This window comes from Podarcis gaigeae (genome assembly GCF_964106915.1).
Source record: "Podarcis gaigeae genome assembly, chromosome: 2".
NCBI classification, from domain to species: Eukaryota; Metazoa; Chordata; class Lepidosauria; order Squamata; family Lacertidae; genus Podarcis; species Podarcis gaigeae.
The window spans coordinates 65,064,085-65,086,879 of record NC_139679.1 but is presented as its reverse complement, the minus strand read 5'-3'; the positions used below and the strand labels follow the sequence as shown (position 1 = coordinate 65,086,879).

Genomic DNA, 22,795 nt, shown 5'->3' with positions numbered 1-22,795 from the left:
TGAGTCACGCAGAACCATTACCCCACTATCCATTAATTATAACGAGGTCAGCATATTTGCTGACATCTTCTCATGCCTGCATAATGTACCAGCAGAGTACCTTAGCGAGGATCACAGGTACAGCACAAAGCACACAGACGCATTAACCGCTAAGGAATGTCATTGGCTGCTTGGGAACTTGGGTTGGAAAACAGACAGAAGAGGCTGGTGCAGGGCAAGAGAGCAAGGAAGGGACACACAAAGAAGCGTGAAACAACCAGAAGAGCTCGGAGCGGGGGGGGGGGACACAAAGGGGAACAAGAGTTTGCCCCACAGCTTCCTAATCTTTCATAATTGAGATTCCATAATATATATTCAGGAACTTCAGACTGGGGGCTCTCCCGGCTTCTCAGGACTCTCCCCAGACCACAATCCCTGTCACTAGAACACACTCCTCAATGCCCCAATTCATACCTTTCTTCACCTGGTTGAAATGTGCCCTTCAATTTTGACAGTGCCTCTCACTTACCTGCATGGAGGAGAAAGAGGTGTGTGTGAAGAAGCAAGCCCTCTTCGCAAAGACAAAATTTGTGCTAGCTGCTTTGCCCCCAGAAGGCTGCTCAGATGGATGAATCAAGCCCTTGGTCAAAAAAGCCTCCTCCCCCCCCCCCCCGCAAATTATGCAAGGAGACAGAAATTCTACAAGGAGAGTGCCTTTCTCCAACCAGCCAGCATCCTCTGGGATCATAAAGAAGCATTTTCAGGGAAAGGTTTGAGAATTAGTGGGTTTTAGCACCCATTATACCTCTTTAAAAGCTATGGTCCCCCCAGAGAATCTTGGGAGTTGTAGCTTGTTAAATCTGCGGGGAGCCATTAAGAAAGCTTTCATAGATCTACAGTTCCCAGCACCTTTAACATGCATCAGTTCTCAGGATTATTTGGGAGGGAGGCCATGAATACTGAAGTGGTATAAACAGTGCCTTTTTCTATTAAAAAAAGTTCAGGGGTATTCTCATTTTGACTCAAGAAAATCACTATTTTATAGTAAATGGGCAGTACTGGCCCCGACTTGGTGGAACACTCTGTCACAAGAGACTAGGGCCCTGCGGGACCTGACATCTTTCCCCAGGGCCTGCAAGACAGAGCTGTTCTGCCTGGCCTTTGGTTTGGACTCAGTCTGACCCTTATGTTTACCTCCCCTTATGGTTTTGATCTATGGGCTACTTTTAAAAGGAGGCTGCATTTTAAATTGCATTTAAATTGGAGTGTGTTTTTTCCCCCTATTACGTTTTATTGTAATTTTACTGGTGTTAGCCACCCTGAGCCCGGCTCTGGCCAGGGAGGGTGGGATATAAATAAAATTATTATTATTATTATTATTATTATTATTATTATTATTATTAAAAGTACAAAGATTCACAAAATGTTCAGAGGTATGCGCACCCCTGCATACCCCCCAGAAAAAAGCACTGGGTATAAGGTTGCTTTAAATGTATGGTATAGGTGTGGCCCAATTCATGCAATTTAGAAATCAAACTCTGTGCATGTGCTACCCTTACAATGTTTTCTCAATGTACACCTTGGTGGAAGGGCACATTTGCATCTTTTAAAAAAATGAAATTATCGGCTGCATAGTGCTTATCCCGCCCATCCTGCAAGGAACTCTCAGAGTGGCATCCATGGGTGTGTGGTTTTGTTTTGGATGTTATCCTCACCACAACCAGAGGCAGATTAGGCTGAGAGGGATATGATTGGCCAAGTAACAATGAGCGCAATTTTTATCCCAGGCTGAGAGGAAACATGGGGAGCTTCCAGATGGGCGTGTAATATTGCAATGGGGTCACTGAGACAGCACAAGTGGGTCGTCTTGTGTGTGTGTGTGTGTGTGTGTGTGTGTGTGTGTGTTTTAAGAAACAAAATTTACTGGATTGTCTTCAAAAGGGTAAATCTGGATTAAATGAGGGGGAAATGCAGGTTGGCACTTTGATGGCGACAACATTGCATGGACTCTGCAAAAAACTTGCATACATGGGCAGCACCCGTCTCACTATAAAGACCCCTCTGGAAGCTGTCTGTCTAATCCTGAGTCCACTCCTTCACACTGGCCTTCTGCAGCTGACGACAGGAGCCAGAAAAGGTAACTTCATCCCAGCTCTTCCCTCTGCACTTTTCGAATACTCCATCCCTTACATATATTTTGATTTGTTTGCTGAGCCTCTGGTCTTTTCCCACCATGTGGGACACTTCCTTAGTTAAGCTCTTGTCCCTTTTCTCCCTCTACTGCTGGCTCCTGCTCATCTTCTTCCATTGCCTTCCCACATCAAGGGATGCAGAGAGAGACAGAGAGAGAATGTTTCACTTGAAGGGGCTTTAGACTGATGCATTACCAGCTAATTGCCTGGGTGAAGGAGGAGATGAAGGTCATGTCACATGCTGCTTCATTTACAATGCATAGACTCTCTCGCTTTCGCTATCTGCAAGGGTATTATACCCATTCTGCTTGAAAAACACCTACGATTAAGCGCCAGTATGCCACCATGAAGAATGCCACCTTTCAATAAATTCATAATTATGTTTGCCTTTAAAAGATTCATGCCTATCAGAACTACCTGCCGAAGAACCAAAAACAACCATCTTCTTTATCTCCCTTCAACAAAGAACAAAAATATATCAAACTTCTCTGCTGAAATTCTCCTGTCCCTATTTGTGAGTAAGTGGAGGGGAATTTATTGTTTGCTTGTTTAAATTTATTTTCTCATGAAGCTTAGCTGAATGGGTAAGTTCAAGTCAGAGTGGAACTGCAAGAGGTCCCCACCCTGCCAAGGCAACTTAACCACATCTTCCCACCACCCTGTCTGTTCCGCTTGCATTAGCTCCTCCTACCAGCCAAGATAAATAGAGCCTCAATATGCTTTATTTCCCTAATGTAGGCAATTTCCCCTGATATACACATTGTTACAAGGAATGTTCCCTAAACGCAAGGCATTTTTGTATTCAGTTTTCAGTTATATGCTTCTTTGTGAATGCTTTCCTAATACACACATCTTGGTAAATATTTTTGTTCTGTAGAACTGCACTGCGAAATTTGGAGACGTGAAAATTTCAAGGGATCGATGCATTTCAATTTGCATATGCAGAGGCAGATTTAGGGCAGCACAGTTGGTTCCACCACACTGGGTGCAGAACGGAAGGTGAGAGGTGGTGGGGTGGGCACCAAATTTTGGGCTCACACAGGGCACTGCTGAATTCTGAAGAACCAAAGTGAGTTCCTGGCGTATGTTTTTAGGAAGTAAAAAATTAGGGAATTAAAATACAATCCAAACCCATTTCCCCCCTCATTCTCACCTAGGCATAAGTAGAATTTAGGATCAGATATCAACAATTTTGTGGGGTGTGTGTTGCAGATTGGTTCCTTTTAACTTTGCTATAAACATACAAAGCATAATAGAAATTATATGCATGTGATGTTGGGTTTGGAGAGAGTTCTCCTGGCAAGTCTTGGTGTGTGCTTTGCTTTCATGCAGAAGCATTAACAAATAGATCCATGCAGGCCTGTCTCTTTCCTTGTAATAGAGGTGGTTAAGCCAATTGCTTGTAAATGATTTTTTTTTTAAGGCTACCATTCACTAATCTCCATTTAAATTGCATGGTGGGATTTTAAGGCTTATATCCTAAGTAAAGGGACGTGGGTGGCGCTGTGGGTTAAACCACAGAGCCTAGGACTTGCTGATCAGAAGGTCAGCAGTTCGAATCCCCGCAACGGAGTGAGCTCCCATTGCTCGGTCCCTGCTCCTGCCAACCTAGCAATTCAAAAGCACATCAAATTGCAAGTAGATAAATAGGTATCACTCCAGCGGGAAGGTAAATGGTGTTTCCGTGCACTGCTCTGGTTCACCAGAAGCAGCTTAGTCATGCTGGCCACATGACCTGGAAGCTGTACACCAGCTCCCTCGGCCAATAAAGCGAGATGAGTGCCGCAACCCCAGAGTCGGTCACAACTGGGCCGGGGTCCCTTTACTATCCTAAGTAAGCTTTCACTGGTGGGAGAATCCCACTATGCCAACTCCATATTTCAGAGGTCCCTTTGAGCAAGGAACCCTCCATAGTCTTCCTTCCCCCAAACAATTTTCACCAGCTGCTGCTCTACTTCCTCATCGCTGCTGCCGCCTGTCTACTTCCCCGGCAGACACCCAATGAGTAAGCAATCCATGGCATCCCCTGCTCCTCTTTCTCACCATCACCATTGCCTGGGCCAGAGCAAGAAGCAGGAGAACGAGCAATCAGGTCACAATAGTGGATAGAGGCACCGGGTACACAGGGCCCCCAAAAGAATTTGTGCCCTTGGCAACCTACCAACTATCCTGACCACCATTGCCAGTTCTGGTGCCCAGTGAGTAGAAATTCACTCCTGGGACACTCCGCTGAGAAGCAAAGGGCGCTGACTGTCACTGATCTGTTCCTAAGGCTTGGTGGACCTTCCACAGCAGAGTTGGAGAATGGGGGGGAATCAGGAAGAAATACCATCCTGCCTATCCCCCAGCAAGGGCCTCCCAATTTGCAGAGGGCTACTTAGGACGCTGGTCTAAGTATTTTTTCTCTCTTCACATTATTTCCCCACTACCATCCTCCTCCTTTTTTTGCTTCAAACTCTTCAGATGTAGACAAGGGTCTACCCACCCCTGCTCACTCCTTTTGATTCAGTGAGACTTTTTCTTTCAATAAAGTTTCTTCAGCATTCTATCTGTTCCATTTCTACCTCTGAAAGTGAAGTGTCAGCTAATAACAGGTAGGACAGACCCCTGCAGGCAAGCTCGGTAAATATATATTATCCCTAATAAAGATGGAGAAATGATAAATGTGTCTCCGGAGAGGCTCAAGTGCCTGTTTCGCTAGATAAAATACAAGAAGGGATGGAGAAAAATGCAAGCCAACAAGAGGGACTTGTGTAGCTCTTTTGTTCCTTCAGAAACCTGCCTAATGCTGGAACTGGGCTTACTTAGAAGCCAATTCCATTGTGATCAATGAAATTTATCTCTCCTGGAATATGTTTAGAACTGAGCTGTGACTCGGGAGAGTAGGGGAGAAATAGTGATGAAACACAGCAAGCCGCAATAAAAGTAAAGGACTGCTGGTATTTACCGGCTTGTGTTTCCTGTATCTTCGTAGTTTGAAAACTTACTAGTGGTGTTGCTAGCTTTCAGCACTGGAAGTGGTTCCCATATCCCCATCACCACCTCAAATACACAGGCATTTAGAAAACACCAAAGCATATTATTATATTATATTATATTATATTATATTATATTATATTATATTATATTATATTATTATATTATAATAATTAATTTTATTTTGTTTTATTGCAACTAAGTCAAAACTATTTGAATGTCCTCAAGGCCCATAAATAAATGTAAGCGGCTTTGTGTACTTGAGGAAAGTGCTCCCGCACTTTCAACAGGTATGTAAAACTGGGAATTTCCGCAGGTGTACCTGGAGTGCAAAGATCTCTTAAACTGTAGTTCGCTAGAGCTTATAAGCCCTAACACAGGCATCCCCAAACTCACCCCTCCAGCTGTTTTGGGACTACAACTCCCATCATCCCTAGCTAACAGGACCAGTGGTCAAGGATGATGGGAATTGTAGTCCCAAAACAGCTGGAGGGCCAAGTTTGGGGGTGCCTGCCCTAACACTTAAAAGCTTTGGGAAACTACAATTGCCAGAGAGCTCTCCATTGGGAGCTTGTTGTTGATAAGGTTTGTGGCTTAATGAAAGCTCCAGGAGCAGCCTTCTCCTTTGCTAACATATACACCTCAATGCTGCTGAACTATATTACTAGAGAAAAGAAAGCATAGAATTGTAAAGGTGGAAAGAGGGAAGCTGGTTGTGGGGAAGTTTAGAGACAGAGGAAGACTGAAAAAGTTCAGAAAAAAGCATGAACCCATTCAAAATAGAACTGGAAGAAGAAGAACATAAAATGAGCCTTCTGGATCAGGCCAATGGTCCGTCTAGTCCAGCATCCTGTTCTCACCGTGGCTGACCACATGCCTGCGGAAGCCTGCAAAGTGAATGTGAATGCAACAGCTCTCTGCCCAGAAACTGTTATTCAAAGGCATAAGGTATATTTGCTCATCTTGAAATACAACAGAGCAGAGGCGGGGAACCGGTGACCCTTGAGATGTTGCTGCACCACAACTCCCATCATTCTTGCCCATTGGCCATGCTGGCTGGGGCTGGTCAGAGTTGAATAAGATCTAGCAGTGTTTCTCAACCTGTGGGTTCCCAGATGTTGCTGGACTACAACTCCCATTATTCCTAGCCAGCATGACCAGTGGTCAGGGATGATGGGAGTTGTAGTCCAACAACATCTGGGGACCCACAGGTTGAGAACCGCTGATCTAAAGGATGATAGGTTCCCACCACTGCAGTAGTATGATGATATTATTATTATTATTATTATTATTATTATTATTATTATTATTATTATTATTATTATTTTATTTTATTTTGACGATATAAGAAATAACGAAATAAGCCCGGGGATGTATGCCTTAGAGTAGCCATTCTTCAAACCTTAGTTGTTCCCAAGTTAAAAATTTCCTGAACTTGCAACGTGTCTCATGTAGTGGCATCTTAATGTAACCCTGCATAAAGAGCAGTCACGTCAATTGAAGCTTCCCACTGTCTGAAGATGCTGGGTGTCTGCCAGATGGTTTGGATGAATGCAACTGCATTCTAGTCAATGTTGCCATTAAATGTGCTTTTAGTGCACAGTTTGAAAGGGAGAAACAATGAGAAGCAGAAAAACAAAAATGCTGGAGTGTTTGTTTGTTTTTAGAGATGCAAGCGTAAAGAAAAAGAAGAGAGATTAGGTCAACAGCCTTGGGGGTATCTGCTCAATAAATGCAATGCCATTCATGGCTACCTAGAGTTCTGCTGTTCAGTTGCATAAGAAATTAAAATGTCTACACGCCTGTGGTCTTCATATCCTCCCTGGTGGACATTTTGGATGGCATTTGCAGAATGGTTAAAGGATTTCTGCTCTAACAATGCAGCTGAATACAGAGGATTAGTTTCGCTGCATGAGGCTCTCAGAATCAGCCCTGGGGACATTGTCAGGGGGTTTCAGTGGGAGAGGATAACCACATCTCTGCAATTTAGCAGCTAAACTGTTCCTTCACAAAATGTACAGCTTGGCACTGTGGGGAGTCACAGGATATAACAAAAGCTTACATTAAGGAAGAGTCTAAATCCTATTTTCTAGGAAATTCTGGGGGATTTCCATGTGCAATCCTTTTCCGGGTAATCCTCCAGCAGAAGACTGTATTACAAGGCAAAAAATTAATAAAAATAAAAATCCCAAGCCACAAAGCCAAACTCCAGTGCAAGCAGAATTATGAAACATGAAAACGTGGAGCTGAAGAAAGTCTGATTTAAAACAAGGTTGATCGTCAAGAGTTTTACGTTTTCTCTATCTCAGCTGTAAAATTTTTCAAGAGCACAAAGGGGTTGGGGAATGGGATTTATGAGGCAGTGATAGATAGTAAGATGAGAGTTGTGGGATCAAAGCAGGAGACAGGTGGCTACAAAGATTGGAAACGCACTGCAGCCTCACCCTAAGTGCAGAGTCTTCAGCAGCTGCTGCCTTCACATTTTTAAAAGGTCTGTCTCACTGTGCCAAATTGGGATCTTGCTTGTCGTTAATAGCTTGAGTAAGTGGCAGAGACCACACAAAGCATATGAGTGCATGGACTGTTTGAAAACACCTTACTCTGCAACCATAATTTTTGGAGGGGGAAAGGAGACCTCAGCCCTTTCAGGAAAGGATCTGTGGCTCTTCCCATTGGTTGAAGTGCACACTGTGCTTGCTTTCCTCAGCCAATACTAATCCTGATTAGCACTAGTGCTGACATGTTGCCTAGCACTGCTGGGGATGTCCCTTGTGGGCAGTGTGGGTACCCACCCACCCAGCCCATGGCTGGTACATTTTGAGGGACTAAATGGGTTTGATGGCAGTTTGAGGCCATCTGAAGGCCACAGGTTGCCACCTGGTGAAGAACATACTGAAATAGATGGGCTAGTTGTCTGCTTTGGTGTAACGCAGCTACTGATGTTTCTGTGACCTCCCTGCTTCCTTCTATATTTTCTTGCCAAAATAGGAGGTCACTGCTATGAGCATGGAAGCCATTTTATCCTAGTCCCCCTTCATCTGGGCTTCCACAGCAATGCATGTGAGAGACCTGCTTTTCTTACACATATTTCAGAGCCCTCTCCTAGGACAACTCCTTCATATGCACAACATTGAACAAGCTCTAAGAAAAGACAGTGACTGAAAACTCCACTTTTAGTGAATGGATTTGCTAACTGCTTGCCATGGTTAATGCTACCTGCTCTGCATTGCATCTACAGGAGACGTGTGAAGAATCACTTCAACTATACACTAGAAGGGTAAGGCCCAGAGCTCAGTGGTAGAGCAATCCTCTCTTAATCTTGGGGAGCCATTGCCATTCAGTGTGGATAACACTGCGCTAGATGGATAACACTGTGCTAGATGGACCTGGTATATGGCAGCTTAATATGTTCCTAATAGTTCATCTAGATAGCATCTATTAAGCAAACTGGAGTACAACCTTTCACCCTCAAAGAGATGTTGGAAATGGTCCAATAACAGTAACAAAGTGGGGTGGGGTGATAAACATGTCCTGAAAGCAAACAGTAATGATGTTGTTCAGAGAAATGTTGAGGGAAAGAATTAATTTGGCTTTCAACAGAGCCATTGCCCCTCATCTAGTCTATCATCTTGTTATTTGCTTAATGCAACCATTCTTTTTCAGGGCCTCCAACACCAAACATAAATGATTCAAGAGAGCTACGTACTTCTGCAATCAGTAAAAGTAACAATCATGAGAACAGTGAGAGTAATGAAAAGCTTATTGCTGGCCAATGAACACTTTTCTCTCTTTCTTTTTTTAACCAACGTCTGCAGAGCTGGTGGATGGAAGGAAAATTATTAGAACAAATCAAATAATCCCTTCCCAGTGAGAAATACTTTTGCCGAGACAGATCTGTTTGCAGTTATTAATTTCGTCTCCTTCAAAACACCTCAGTAGGGAACGGGGATAGACTTGAAATTGATTTTCCTCTAGTACTTTAGTTTCAGACTCTCACTGAAGTAAGGACATTAACGGGATATTAAATATATTAGCAATAATTAAAGGAAAATCAGACAAAACACTGTTGGTATTTCTGAGGGTTGGTAAGATGGGACGTGCTGTTTACTCTAGTGAAACATCAGCATTTAGCCACTCTTCTGGGTTCCAGCATCAACTGAAAAACACTCACTCTCTTGGCTTATAAAATCTCTTGCCTTATAAAAGTTTACCTGCTACTTTGGGGGTTTTAGAAATTTTTAATTTGAAGGAAAAAAAGCTTTAAGGATTTAAATCATTTTTTTTTCTACATATATATTGCACTGAGTAAGCTTACAATATATATATTTTTTTTTAAATGTGAGCTGTCCGGGCAGAGCCATAAAAGACCATAGATGGAAAGGTGGAAGGAAGACAAGATACCAACAACAGAAGAATGGCAACTGAAAATGATGGACTATGCAGAAATGGCAAAACTTACGGAAAAGCTCAGAAACAGTGACATTGAGAAATTTAAAAAAGAACGGGAAGCATTTATTGTACTGTATATGTACAAAAATATTGTAAACTAGCAGGCTTTGACTAAACATTTGCAAGTAGTTAAACTGAGATAAAATTTATGGAAATGAATTTGAACTAAAATAGCAAAATATGAAGGCATGCAATTGGGATAAAACAATAAGGATAAAAAAAGAGGTTTAAGTAAATTATGAAGAATCAGGAAAGGAAATGGAGGGAAGTCAGAAGGTTAAAGAGAGCCTCCACAAAGATCTTTTCTTTTCTTTTTCTTTTTTCTTCTCTTCTTTCTCTTTCTTTGCTTCTTTTTATTTTATTTTTTATGTTGGATATTTTGTATCTTTAATTTTACTTGATGGAAAATAATTGTTGAAGTTGAAAATGTAAAACCAATAAAATTTATTTACCAAAAAAAAAAAAAAGACCATAGATTTTTTTCAACTTTGGGTTTATTTCACCTGTTAATCATGACCACCCATAGAAGTCTCCACATGTGCAGATGGATACCATCTTTATTTCGATGGGTATTCATCTATCCATGCATTTCGCTTCAAACACCCACAAGGCTTGATGAAGAACGAGTCAGTCAACACACATATGTTCTGCTCAGCCATAGATTCAACATTATAAGGGCCTGGCGTCCCTGATATCACAATCCGTAGAAGGAAGAATCAGTCCAGATGCAGATTTAAAGGTCACCTTCCATGGGGTGGGGTGGGGGGAAGAACTGTTCTCTCAAGTAGGTCATGGTGGGCTTGCAAAAACATCTGGCAGACACAGAGAAAGGTTTCAGGAGCAAGAGTCAAGAGATCTTGGTTACAAGCTTGCACTAAAATCCCTCGTATATATATGCAGAGAGGTCACTTGACTGAGCAATGTACAAATCTGGTGGGACTGAAAAGGCAAGAGATGACAAAGCTACTTAATGTTGTGTCACATCAAGATCTGGGGGGCATGAACTAAAATCTCTGGAAAGGTTACGTCTTGAAAGAGCCGGGCTGGAGTCAAGTGGAGGCAATGTCAGAAAACTGCCTCTCTGAAGCAGCAGCAGAAGGCATACAAGAATGCAGGTAAAAGGATAGAGCCAATGAATAAAGACTTATCGAACAAATCCAGAAAAGGAAACAAAGAATTGCACTCTGCTCTTCTTAATATCTTCTTGAATGCTGCCACGATGTTGATGTGAAAGCTCCTCCTGTCATTTTCACTCAAGGCCTTACACTCCTAACTTGTCCCAGAATGCCTCATTGTCACCCTATCACTAAGGAGGCCACAAGTGCTTTGAGTCAACTCACTATTATCAACCCAAATATCAACTGAAGCAAAACAAACAAACAAACCAAGCCAGAATGAGCGATTGGGATGAGCACTATCCTGAGTGATTGAGCAGGAAAAGGTGGTGGTGGACTTGACTGCCTTTGGGGAACTTCTGAGCCCCAGTTCTTGGTGCCATGCCTCATTGACTAGAACAGCAGTGGAACTGGCTGAGTGGTTCTGGCAAGCAGAGAAAGGTTTCTGTCTTAATAGCCTCTCTTATTACCCTCCTACCTGTAGTTGAGAAGACAAGAAGACTTGAAAAGCTTTGGAGCATTACTCAGCTGAAAACTGGGGAGGGTGAAGGGGGATATGCCTTCTTCTTTGGACATCTTGGGACTTGAGTAAAATCAGTTAAGGGTTACCTTGAGAGCACCCACTGTTCTGAGGGCGGTTTGTTTTCCCCTGCTCAGTCGCCAGCTTCTTTTATTGAGCTATATAACACTGTGCTGCAGGAGCAGAGGGTGAAGGCACTCTTGTTCCCCTGTTCACCCTCTTCTCCTACAGTAGCGTGTTATATTGCTCAATTAAAGAAGCTGGTGACTGGAATGGGGGGAACAAAAGGCTTCATGAACTGGCCTCAGAGCATCATAAAATGACCACAGAGGACATCCTGATGGGAGCTGAACCTGAACCACACTGAGATGCCATTTCACATATGAGCCAAAGGGTATGCAGCCACAAAAGTGGCAGCCAGAACCTGATGCTGTATGTTTTAGATTTCAGTGGCAACCACCATGGTCAATGGTCAGGGGTGACGGAAGCTGTAATCCAAAACATGTGGAGGGCACCAAGTTGGGGGTGACTCATCAAAAGGGTGCCTGAGGAATGAGCACAACTGTTCAAGAATATACCTGCTCTTCAGACACTGACTCAGTCCAAGCGGCTACAATGTACTACATTCTGATTTGGTCTGCATTCCTCACTGTGATGGAGATGACCTTCTCATTTCTTCAGCCTGAACATTTCATTAGGCTTCAATCACTCCCTATGGGACAGCTGTTAGCAGTACTTGAAAGCAAATTGACAAAAAAACTTAATCAATTCCCCCTCCTGCCAGTACTCAGGGACTACATCCAAAAAAACAGGCTGATTTATGGCCAAGAAGTGATTTGTAAATATAATGTACTGACTGACCAGAAGTAAGACAAGAAGAAAGAGCGATAGACTGGCCAACTCTCTGAAAGTTAAAAGTCACTTTGGGAAACAGATGCATAATAGTCAAATCCATCAGCTGTCTCCAGCTTCCATTTGGGTCTCACAATTACACCAAGTTAGTGGTGGCTCCCCGCCATTTTGTTACATGGTTCCAGGACTGGCCCTACTATTAGTCAGAGTGAGGCAGGTACCTCAGGTTGTAGATGATGTGGGTGGGGGCAGTGAGTGGCAGTGAGATTTTGGAAGCCAAAGCTGTATAGAACATGTGGTCTGCTATGTACCCTTTCAACTAGCCAGCTAGCCTCCAAAGAAGGCAGGTCATACCATACATTTAAAGCACATGATATCTCCCAAAGATTTCTGGGAACTGTGGTTTGTTATGGATGCTGCAGACTTTAGCACTGTGAAGGATAAACTACAACACCCAGAATTAATGGGAGGATGGGAGAATCAATTGTTATAAAAGTGCATTAAATGTGCTTTCAATGTATGGTGTTGCATGTGACCACAGTCCTATCACCAGCTCTCAAATAAGTTTCAACTGATCAGCTTCTGATCAAAAGACTCTTGACTCTTGTGCTCAAAACTAATCCTGCCTCCATAGCTCCTTCTTTATTGTGCCCTCAAACCCTGCACTGATTTTCAGTGGTGCTCTGCTCCTAGGAACTCCTACACCTGAACAAGAAACATAAGACTGAAGCCTGGCTTCAGAGTCCTCTTCGGGTGCAGAAGTGAGCAGCGCATGCAATATTGACCTTGAGATTGGCAGGCAGCACGGAACCTCAGCATAGATCACACCTGGCATGAATGTGAGGAACCTGGCCTGCCTGGGGTTGCTCAATAAAGCTGACCTGCACTTTAGGCTGTAACGGCCAAGCCACTCACTTCAGGTTCCCAGTGTTACTGCCACGTCTGGATTTGGGTATGACCATCCAGGGTCCCAGCCCCTGACTCTTAATCTGAATGCTTTCTTTATGCCTTGGTACATTTTGCGAGCATTGCCACTTGTCCACAGTGAACTGAATGCTCTGACACATGGGCACATCATCTGGCAATCCGCATGGCACCACTCCCTGCCTTTCTCAGTGCAGAATGGGGCAGGGTCAAAACTGTACAGATTACAGATACAAATTTGCTTGCAAGGATAAAATACAATAAACTGGGAAATATTATGTATCCATTTGGTGCAAGGTACGGAGACATATTCTGTACAAAAGTCCCAGGAGGTGTCTGGTGGATGTTGTTTGTAATAAGCTGCATGCTCAAACATGGAAAGTGCATTAAGGTCCTCTGTCCATGGTTTGATTGCTGGAGGGGATTTATCTTTCCAGTGTTGGAGGGCAAAGTTTTTCACCACTATGTGAGCCCTTATGACCTATTTTCAGTTACTCCATTCCCTTGATCATTTGGTTTACCTTTTTCTGAACCTTTCCAACCCTACAATATCCTTTTCGAGGTGAGGTAGCCAGCATTCCAAGTGGGGATGCACTATAGATTCGTATCATGGCGTTATGATATCATCAGTTTTATTTTCATATTCCTCTCCTAATGATCCCTAGCATGGAATTGGCCTTTTTCAAAGCTGCAGCGCACTGGCTCAACATTGTCAGTGAGCTATCTACTACAATCCCACTGTCTTATTCCTTTTTGTTCTCTTCATTTGGACAAGATTTCTATTTTGTAAGGAAGCCTTCCTGCCTCTAACAGTTCAGCTTTTTCTTTAAAACAACAACAATTCCCAAGCATTTTGGAATGATCTGACTTTCTTGATTTTGACTTTTAACTTCGGTCTCTTCATTTGGGGCAGGTTTCCTCTTCTGAAATCAAATGGGACCATGTTAGATTTGTTTGCCCATTGGTCATTTACATGTACGGTATATTTAATTTCTTAGCACTATAGTCACTGCTCCCATTTGTCCTGGCAACACTTATGTCCTGCACCAGGCCCTGGGTGCCTCTCAAGATTATGGCTGGAGTCATTGCCCCTCTGACTGCTTCCATAGTCATTTAGGGTATCTAGAAATTTTACCTCTTTCTCATGACTGCCAGTTTATTTGAGGGTAGTTGAAGTCACCCATTCTTGCAACACCTTCTCTTTGGGATGCTTCCTTGAATTCATTCTTCATCTCAAGATCTCCCTGAGCATTTTGAGTGGGGGTCAATAGCCTGTCCTCAGCACTAAATTATTATTGAAGTCTCATATTGCCACCTACAAGAATTATGTGGCAGAATCTGCCCTGCTTGGGATTTCTAGCATGATCTTAAAGGTAAAGGGACCCCTGACCATTAGGTCCAGTTGTGGCCGACTCTGGGGTTGCAGCGCTCATCTCGCTTTATTGGCCGAGGGAGCTGGCGTACAGCTTCCAGGTTATGTGGCCAGCATGACTAAGCTGCTTCTGGCGAACCAGAGTAGCATATGCTGTTTACCTTCCCGCTGGAGCAGTACCTATTTATCTATAGTACTTGCACTTTTGGCGTGCTTTCGAACTGCTAGGTTGGCAGGAGCAGGGACTGAGCAACGGGAGCTCACCCCGTCGCGGGGATCAGAACCGCCAACCTTCTGATCGGCAAGCCCTAGGCTCTGTGGTTTACATGGGTTTTACTTACCCTCTCCTCACACATCTGCTTAACTGGCCTTGGCGCTTCATCAGCTGGGGCACCCTGTATCATTCCCCACATGGATCATTGGACTTCTGCTGACATGCACAGCATGTTTTGTGAGTGGAAATATTCTATACATCATGGGGCATTGCAACAGGGGCAAGATGACCTAAATGCTTCTTCAAGACAAGTAGCACAACAGCACAGCAGTGATCACAAAACAACACCCTGGTGCCAGCCCCTCTGCCCATATGCACATGTGAGCTTCTGGAGATATTACCTTTTAATGAAAATGGTTTAAACCCGCTATGCCATCAAGCAGATGGGCCGTCATTCAAAGGGATGCGGCAGGCATGAGCTAGTCCTTAGGGGTCTGAACCTATTAAGGTCAGTGTTTTAAAAAAGCAATCAAGGAAGGAAGCTTGAATGATATTATGGCAGCAGTAAAGACTGGCCTGCTTCATCAGCGCTTTCTGGTTTCTTAAATAACCTCGATGGCAAAGAGACACAGAGAGTTTAGCTCTACTAAAATCAGAGGGGAATGTGGAGGTGGGGAGACAGACTGCTCAGGGTTGTTTAAAAAACATAGATGCAAAACAACTTTGGCATGCCAGGCAAATTGTCATTGTCTGCAGATGCATCCCTCTCCACTATTCTACTTTGCTGCTATAAATTTGTGCAACCCAAAATAGCGTCGCTGCTGCCTGGCTGATTCCAACACTTCAGTGCTGCAATCCCAGAGCAATGCCTTTCTCCATTAAGCAGGCCCATGTTACACTATATTGCTACAAATGAGTACAATTTGCCTGAGATGCAGGTATTATTATTAATTGGGATTCTGCAAAGATCTTCATTTTTCTTGTATCATCAGACACATATGGTACTGAACCATATGCGCAGCACTGCTTTGTTTTTTGCTAATGCTCTTTGATGAGCTTTGCCTTGCTGTCTGTTCCTTAGGATCTGATTCCCAAATTATTATTTTCTGAATCCATTTTGTGTGTGCCTTACTCAAACACTTGTATTCAATAACTTTCATTCTAGGCTAATACCCATTGGCTCGTCCACATAGATGGCATTGGCATGGAAATACTCCAAAATAATCACAAGACCAAAGCAACTGTGGGGCACGGGTGGCGATGTGGTCTAAACCACATCAAAGTGCAAGTAGATAAATAGGTACTGCTCCGGTGGGAAAGTAAACAGCGTTTCCATGCTCTCTTCTGGTTTCAGTGTTCCATTGTGCCAGAAGCGGCTTAGTCATGCTGGCCACATGACCCAAAAAACTGTCTGCTGGGCAGACAAATGCCGGCTCCCTCGGCTTGTAAAGCTAGATGTGCGCTGCAATCCCAGAGTCACCTGCAACTGGGCTTAACTGTCACGGGTCCTTTAGCTTTTAAGGCAACCGTGCAGAAAACCTGTGATGTAAAGGACATTTCCAGCCACAGGTTCCCTAGTGGAGGTTTGTCACAAGAGCAATCTAGTCCTTTCCCTGCAACCTGCACATCATTCTGGGGGTTCTCTTGCCTTCCTGAGCCAATTAGGTGGTATTGAGGGAGAGAAGGAAGAGCCCTGTTGTGCTAGTTGAATCCAACCCCATATCTAGGCTTTAAGAAAATATATTTCTCAGCAACAGAACGAGAGAGGGGGAGGGAGTCAAGAACTGATTTAAAGCAAGTTTGTTCCAGATATGCAAAGAATTAACTGGAAACTTTTGGCACTTCCAACTAGTATTGATTTTAAATATGAGTGTCAAATACAGGCAACCACAAATTGCTGCTGAATATCAATGTTAACAAAACAGAAATAGCAAACTTATAAAAATGTGATGGCAAATGGTATAATATATGGAATGTTAAATATTTAGTTAATTTATATATTTCTTCATATTTCAACAGAATAGCCATGTGATTTACATAGCCAAATGAAAACCAATAATAATAATAATAATATAATATAATAATAATAATAATAATAATAATAATAATAATAATAATAATAATAATAATAATAATAATAATAATATATTTATACCCCGCCCATCTGGCTGGGTTTCCCCAGCCACTCTGGGCAGCTCACAACAGAATATTAAAAATAGAATCAAACATTAAAAACTTCCCTGTGCCCTTTACAATGCTAATAAAGGGTTGCATCAAACAAAGTTATCCTGTAAACACAAGGACTTCTGTTTGCATTACAAAACTACTTCTTGCTCTCTCCACGTGGCCCCCATGTTCTCCCAAATCTTTCCCAGGAGGTTGGAGGGGGCCCCAGAACAGATTGAGGGGCAGGGGGAGGGCAGGAAGAGGAAGTTCAATTGTTCAAGTGATAGTCCTTGTGGGATGGTCTCACTGGATAAAGCCCAATAATTCCAGTTTTTAAGTACTGTAACAATAAATATATCTAAACATGCATACATGCAAAACAACTAAGAATCATAAAATCAAAACAAATAGAAAACACCAATGTACATCAACATAACAGTAGATATTCAGTGCTATTGTCAGATACCATGCACTGTTAAATCCCAGAGTATAATATTAATAATATGTATAATTATTATTAATAAAAAAAATATTATTTATACCCTGCCCATCTGGCTGGGTTTCCCCAGCCATTCTGGGTGGCTCCCAACAGAAATAATAATAATAATAAAGCTATAAAACATCAGACATTAAAAACTTCCCTAAACAGGGGGAATGTATTCTACATTCATATTTGAAGAAGATAATTTTTAACAGGATGTGTGTGTTCAAAACTGAAGAATCTTCATTGTACTTTAAGCTATTTCCACATGGAATATTGGACCACTTTAGCATGCTAAGCATCCAAATGCACACCAGTAGTCTAGTGTGGAAGGAGTTGCATTCTGGCAACAAAGAGAATAGTTCATGCTACCACTGCACTTTGAAATGTTATGTGCATTTACTAGATCCACATTTCACCACACCAAAAGAAGATTTCGCAGGAGAACAAGGAATCGCAAAAGATAGGAATTTCTAAAGTAGGTTTGGGAAACCTGCAGCTCTCCAGATGTGATTAGACTACAACTCCCATCATCCCTGACCATTGGTCATGCGGGTGGAGAATGATGGGAGTTGGGAGTCCCACCCTGATCCAAAAATGTAACTTCCTTTTAAATAAATATAGTAGTATAAAAGTGGCTTACTGTAAATGCAAACTAGGCCCCTTTCCAAACCAATGTAAGTGTCATTACAGTAAATGAGAATCAATCTGGCTCATTTTAAGCCCCCCTCCCACCAAGAATACTGTTAAGTTTGACCCTTTGCACAATATTAGCAATAAAGTTCCATCCAATATTCTCCACGATAGGTGACTGCTTTGCGTTTGAATTACAGCAGGGTTGGGGAAGTTTATTACAGTGTCAGCACAAATGTGTAATGTACTCTAACCCTGGCTTGTGAAGCAACTCTTTAAAAAAAAAAATGAAATGAAACATGGTGCAAGTATATCCAGAATTAAAATAGAAGATTAGCAATGGAGCTACAGCAACAGTTACTCAGAATAAGGCAGCCAAATTGCTCTTGGGAAAGTGTGGGTCTTTCTGACGTCACCTCTGTAGAATGAGAGCCACTGCAATGTGCTAACATTCCTCCTGGAAGCTGGAGCAATGCTGACATTGTGCAAGAGTCTTCCGTGGTCTTCCAGGATACCACATCTGTTTATTTTTGCCTTCATTTTCTTTCCACTCTCCCTGTCTACATTTCTAAAAGTCTAAACTTACTGGCTGAAGTTCAGACAATATAGAAAGAGACAAGAAAATAGATACAAGTGCTGTGTCATCACTCTTTTAACGTCACGCACAGTCAGCCACTGGAAGGGTGGGGGGAATGTTTTATGGGAACTTGAGAAAAGTTCAAGCTGCTGTCTGGTTGTTCATCTGTTTCCCAAAACTATTCTTCCAGACCAGTGATATTCCGGACAGGGTTTCTCTGCTCCATGCAATATGACGCTCAGCAGCACGTATGTGTAAAAGCTAGGTCAATTGCAGTTCCACTTACTATAACCCAGGGGTGGACAATCAACCTATTTGCATTCTGTGTCAGTTTCAAATACTTTCAATCATAAGTCCCTTCCATCCCATTTTCTGCAAATTTCTTTTTAAATCACACACACACACAAATCAGACTTTGTACACCCTGTCTCTTAAAATGTTGCTCCTCTAAAATATGCATTTTGTATGCATTTTCCCCATAAACATGCATATTCATATGCCTTTTAAAAAACGGCATTGAAACTTTCAGAGAAAAGTGCAATTAAGTTTGTTTACTGCACTCCAAATTGATTATAAGTCTGAATTAGGTTGGTTCGCTAAGTTTTGTTTCCCATTTTCAGCCTTTCTGGTAATTGGTGTGCATTGAGGCTGTATGCATGTGTGCCAATTTCATTCAGCTTCCTAATGGTTGTAGAAGAACTTCACAAAAATTGCTATTTCTGTCAGTGAGATAGAGAAAAGCCTTTGTAGATATAGATAGTTGATTCTTGATATCAGTACACTTAGAAGAAGCCACCACTCACCACCCACCCCAGAATCAGGGGGACCAGAAATCAACTCTTCAAAAAAGCATGGTGAGACTATTTTAGCTTATGCCATTCCAAGATATGGATAAGCAATGGAGGGTATGGCTATAACAGATGTCATGTAACGGATGCTTATTTAGAAACATTTCTGTAGTAATAGTAGTAGTTGTAGTAGTAATGAAAGTAGTCTTGCTTAGTCATTAAAAAAGAAGCAAAGTTTCACATGCACAGCTTAAAAACTAACAAATTCATTGCAGCCTAGATCATTGTGTGAGCAAGAGCCTACTTCATGACATTACTCTATTCTGAACTTAAAAATGGTAAGCGTAGTGCTGGCTGTCAAAAAAAGAGGTTCAAGGCAAATTTTAAAAAATGAATTATAAACACCGACAACTGGGAAACACTGGCCTGCAAGCATTCTATTTGGAGAACAGCCTTTACCAAAGGTGTCATGGGTTTTGAAGATGTTTGAACTCAGGACGAAAGAGAGAAATGTGCTAAGAGGAAGGCACGCTTGGCAAACCCTTACCATGATCAACTCCCACCCAGAAACCTATGTCCCCAATGTGGAAGGATGTGTGGATCCAGAATTGGCCTCCACAGTCACTTATGGACTCACTTTAAAAACCATGTTTATGGAAAACAATCTTACTTGGCTACGAGTGATTGTCAAAGAAGAAGGCGGCTTCGTGACATTAAACCAGGTGTGGAGAACCTTTGTCCCTCCAGATGTTGCTGAACAACAACACTCTTCATGCCTGGTCTGCTGAGGGGATTATAGTACAACAACATCTAGATGGTCAAAGGTTCTCCATACCTGCACTAAACACTCAGATTCTCCTCCGTGCTACTAGAGTACTAGAGCACAACCAGTTGTGCTAAGGTATAATGAAGGGTTTTCAGGAATACATAATTTCTGTCCAAGAAGGAATTCCCAGGCCTCTAAAATCTTTGATTACTAACCTTTAAAAGGTTGGTTTAAAAGAAAAAAAAAGAAAAAAGAAAAAGCCAGGGGAAATGATGAATGTTAATGTAATAACTAAAGGAAAACATCTCGCCTTCAACTGCTCTTTGAATGAATCAATATTTGCTTAAGAAAAGTGTGATTAGATTATGCAATAAATCTCCCCTTTTCCAGATGAAAGAACAAATGCTACATTTGACATATTTGTTCAACATGCCTCTTGGGTTAATTTATCAATATGTGATAAAAATTGATTTGGGGATATCTGTGAGGTTGTGCTGCATTGGGGAATGCTTCATAGAACAGCAGAGTGAAAGGGGAACCTACAAAGTTACTTGCAATAAAACAGGAACTTCCTTCCCATTTAACTCATATAATCCAGAGGAAGAGGAAGATACAGCCACATAAAAACATATGAAAGCAGAGAATGGCATGGAGCTTTGTTTATATACTGACCTGAGAAGAGTTGCACATCACAGAGAATGGTAGAGTTGTCAGATGACATTCTGTGGACCGAAAAATGAGACGATCCAAATTATGACAAATAACAAGCAGAAAATATGGAGCAATAAACAACATAATGACAGATATGGCTGCGGAACAGGTAATGGGCAAGTAGGCTGCACTACATTTTAGAGTAAGGCAAGAGAAGGTACTTTTTTCCTCACTATTTTGCTTTATATGAACCATTGCATACTTCTGAACTAGAGATAGAAAACGAAACAAAAACAATGTCGGTTGTAGACTATGTATATTGGCCAGAAAATGTGCATATTGCCCAAACAAGATGTGCATATTGCCCAAACAAGATGTGCATATTCCCCAAAGCCTGTTAGGGATTATGTATAATGGCCAGAGATATGCACATTCTTCAACGCTTACCAGGGATTGTGCATATTGGGCAGAGAATGTACACAATTCATTCAATATACACACATTCCCTAAGGTAGTTGGGAGTATCAATATGGAGCCTTGGGATACATTCTTTAACAGATGTGAGGAAGGAAAATATTCAGTGAGCAAGCTTCTTCACTCAGTATAATTCCATGACACAGCAGCTGAACAATTTCTTCTTAAAATACAACTATTAACAGAGTCACCCTTGAGGGCAATGCATAGGAATGACCGTCCCTGGCCCCAAGCTTTGTGAGGTCCTTTGCTTTGTGAGACACATTTTTGGAAGGCATGCCTGGCACTTGTGGGAATGGCCAGCAGCCCCTCTGCCTGCCTGGCCCTGCTGCCTTCCGCCCTCTCACTGAGGCTCTCCATCTTCTCCCTTTCTAGAGCAATGTCTCCGTGACACTGCTACCACTAAAGCAGTGGCAAAAAAAGTAAGCCAAGAAGAAGGAGGAGGAGGGGCCACTGCCAACACCATTGCCATGAAGAGATAATGGGGGGGGCACACTGTGTGATTTGCTCTGGGCCTCACATACACACACACCCCTGGGAGGAGCCCCATTTAGGTCAGAGGCTGGCAAGCACATGGACCAAGAACTGTGTCCAGAAGGCTACATTGTTTTGCTTATGCAAAATGCATTTCCTACTTTTCTCCTCCAAAAAGGAGTCCCTCGGAGATGCTTTCCAAATATCAAAACAAGCATCTCAACAATGACTCGTCATTAAAACACAATTACCAGACTCAAAGCAAGAGCAAAATTCCACTCTGTGCTAAGAGAAGCAGCAAAGAACTTGTTGAGATCGTCTTTCATTAACCTTATGGCTGAGAGTCAGAAAGGAAATATATAAAATACATTGCTCGTACTAATCAGGATCTGTCTCTGGCCTCTTCAAATCCCTGCTTATTCTCACCACTGAAGGGACAAGACAATGTCTAGGTATCAGTGCCAGGTATCTGATGTGAATTCTACAGCCAATCCCTTCCTAATTAACTCAGGCATTGGAAAAGCTATCCCAGCATTCACTCTGTCTTGTCATTGTCCTGTCTCTTCATTGCATCCCTCCGCCTTTCTCCATTACAAAGATGGACGCTCTGCAGTGGGCCACTTCCCTGTTTGGTGGGGAAGCTGGCTGCCGTCCTACCTGCCGGTCACTGCTGGCAGAATAAAAAAAAATGCTGCTGAAAGTGGCAAAGATTATGCAACAGATTATGCATCAGAGAAAGAATGTTCCCTCATCTCTCTACCAAATCCCCATTCATCACAGTGACTCAGAGCAGCTCCCCCAGCAGGGACAAATTCAGACACCCAGTGCACTTTCTGACGAATTTCTCTGCAATAATAGATGGGATTCAGTTCTGAGACGTTGCAGCTCAATGGCAATACAATACCCCTTTGCCATCTCATAACAATTAGTTCTGGGACCCAATCATAATCTAATTTTCATAGGATGATTTCCCTTCTGCCATAAAAGGGAAGAAGAAACCTTGGCAGCTCCATCCCCTGTTTTCCTCCTGCTTTTTTATGTTGTTTATTTGCTTCCTCTAACCTTTCTAGATGTGATAAATCATGGAAATTTAATTTGGAGATCATATCCCTGGCTGTGAAAACAGACAAGGTTAGCCCTCCACTTGTTCTCCCCCTCCTCACTAATCATGTAACAGTCCTGCTTTCCAATT

The 22,795-nt window shown here is 42.4% G+C and overlaps 1 long non-coding RNA gene across 2 annotated transcripts in view; it reads right to left on the bottom strand.

The window, feature by feature from the left end:
* The window catches only part of LOC310839824, a 117,710-nt gene that overhangs the window by 34,816 nt on the left and 60,099 nt on the right, over positions 1-22,795 (bottom strand). For both annotated transcript variants that reach the window (XR_014561672.1, XR_014561673.1), the window contains exon 2: positions 20,677-20,726. This is a non-coding gene — a long non-coding RNA (uncharacterized lncRNA). The remainder of the gene's footprint in view (positions 1-20,676; positions 20,727-22,795) is intronic.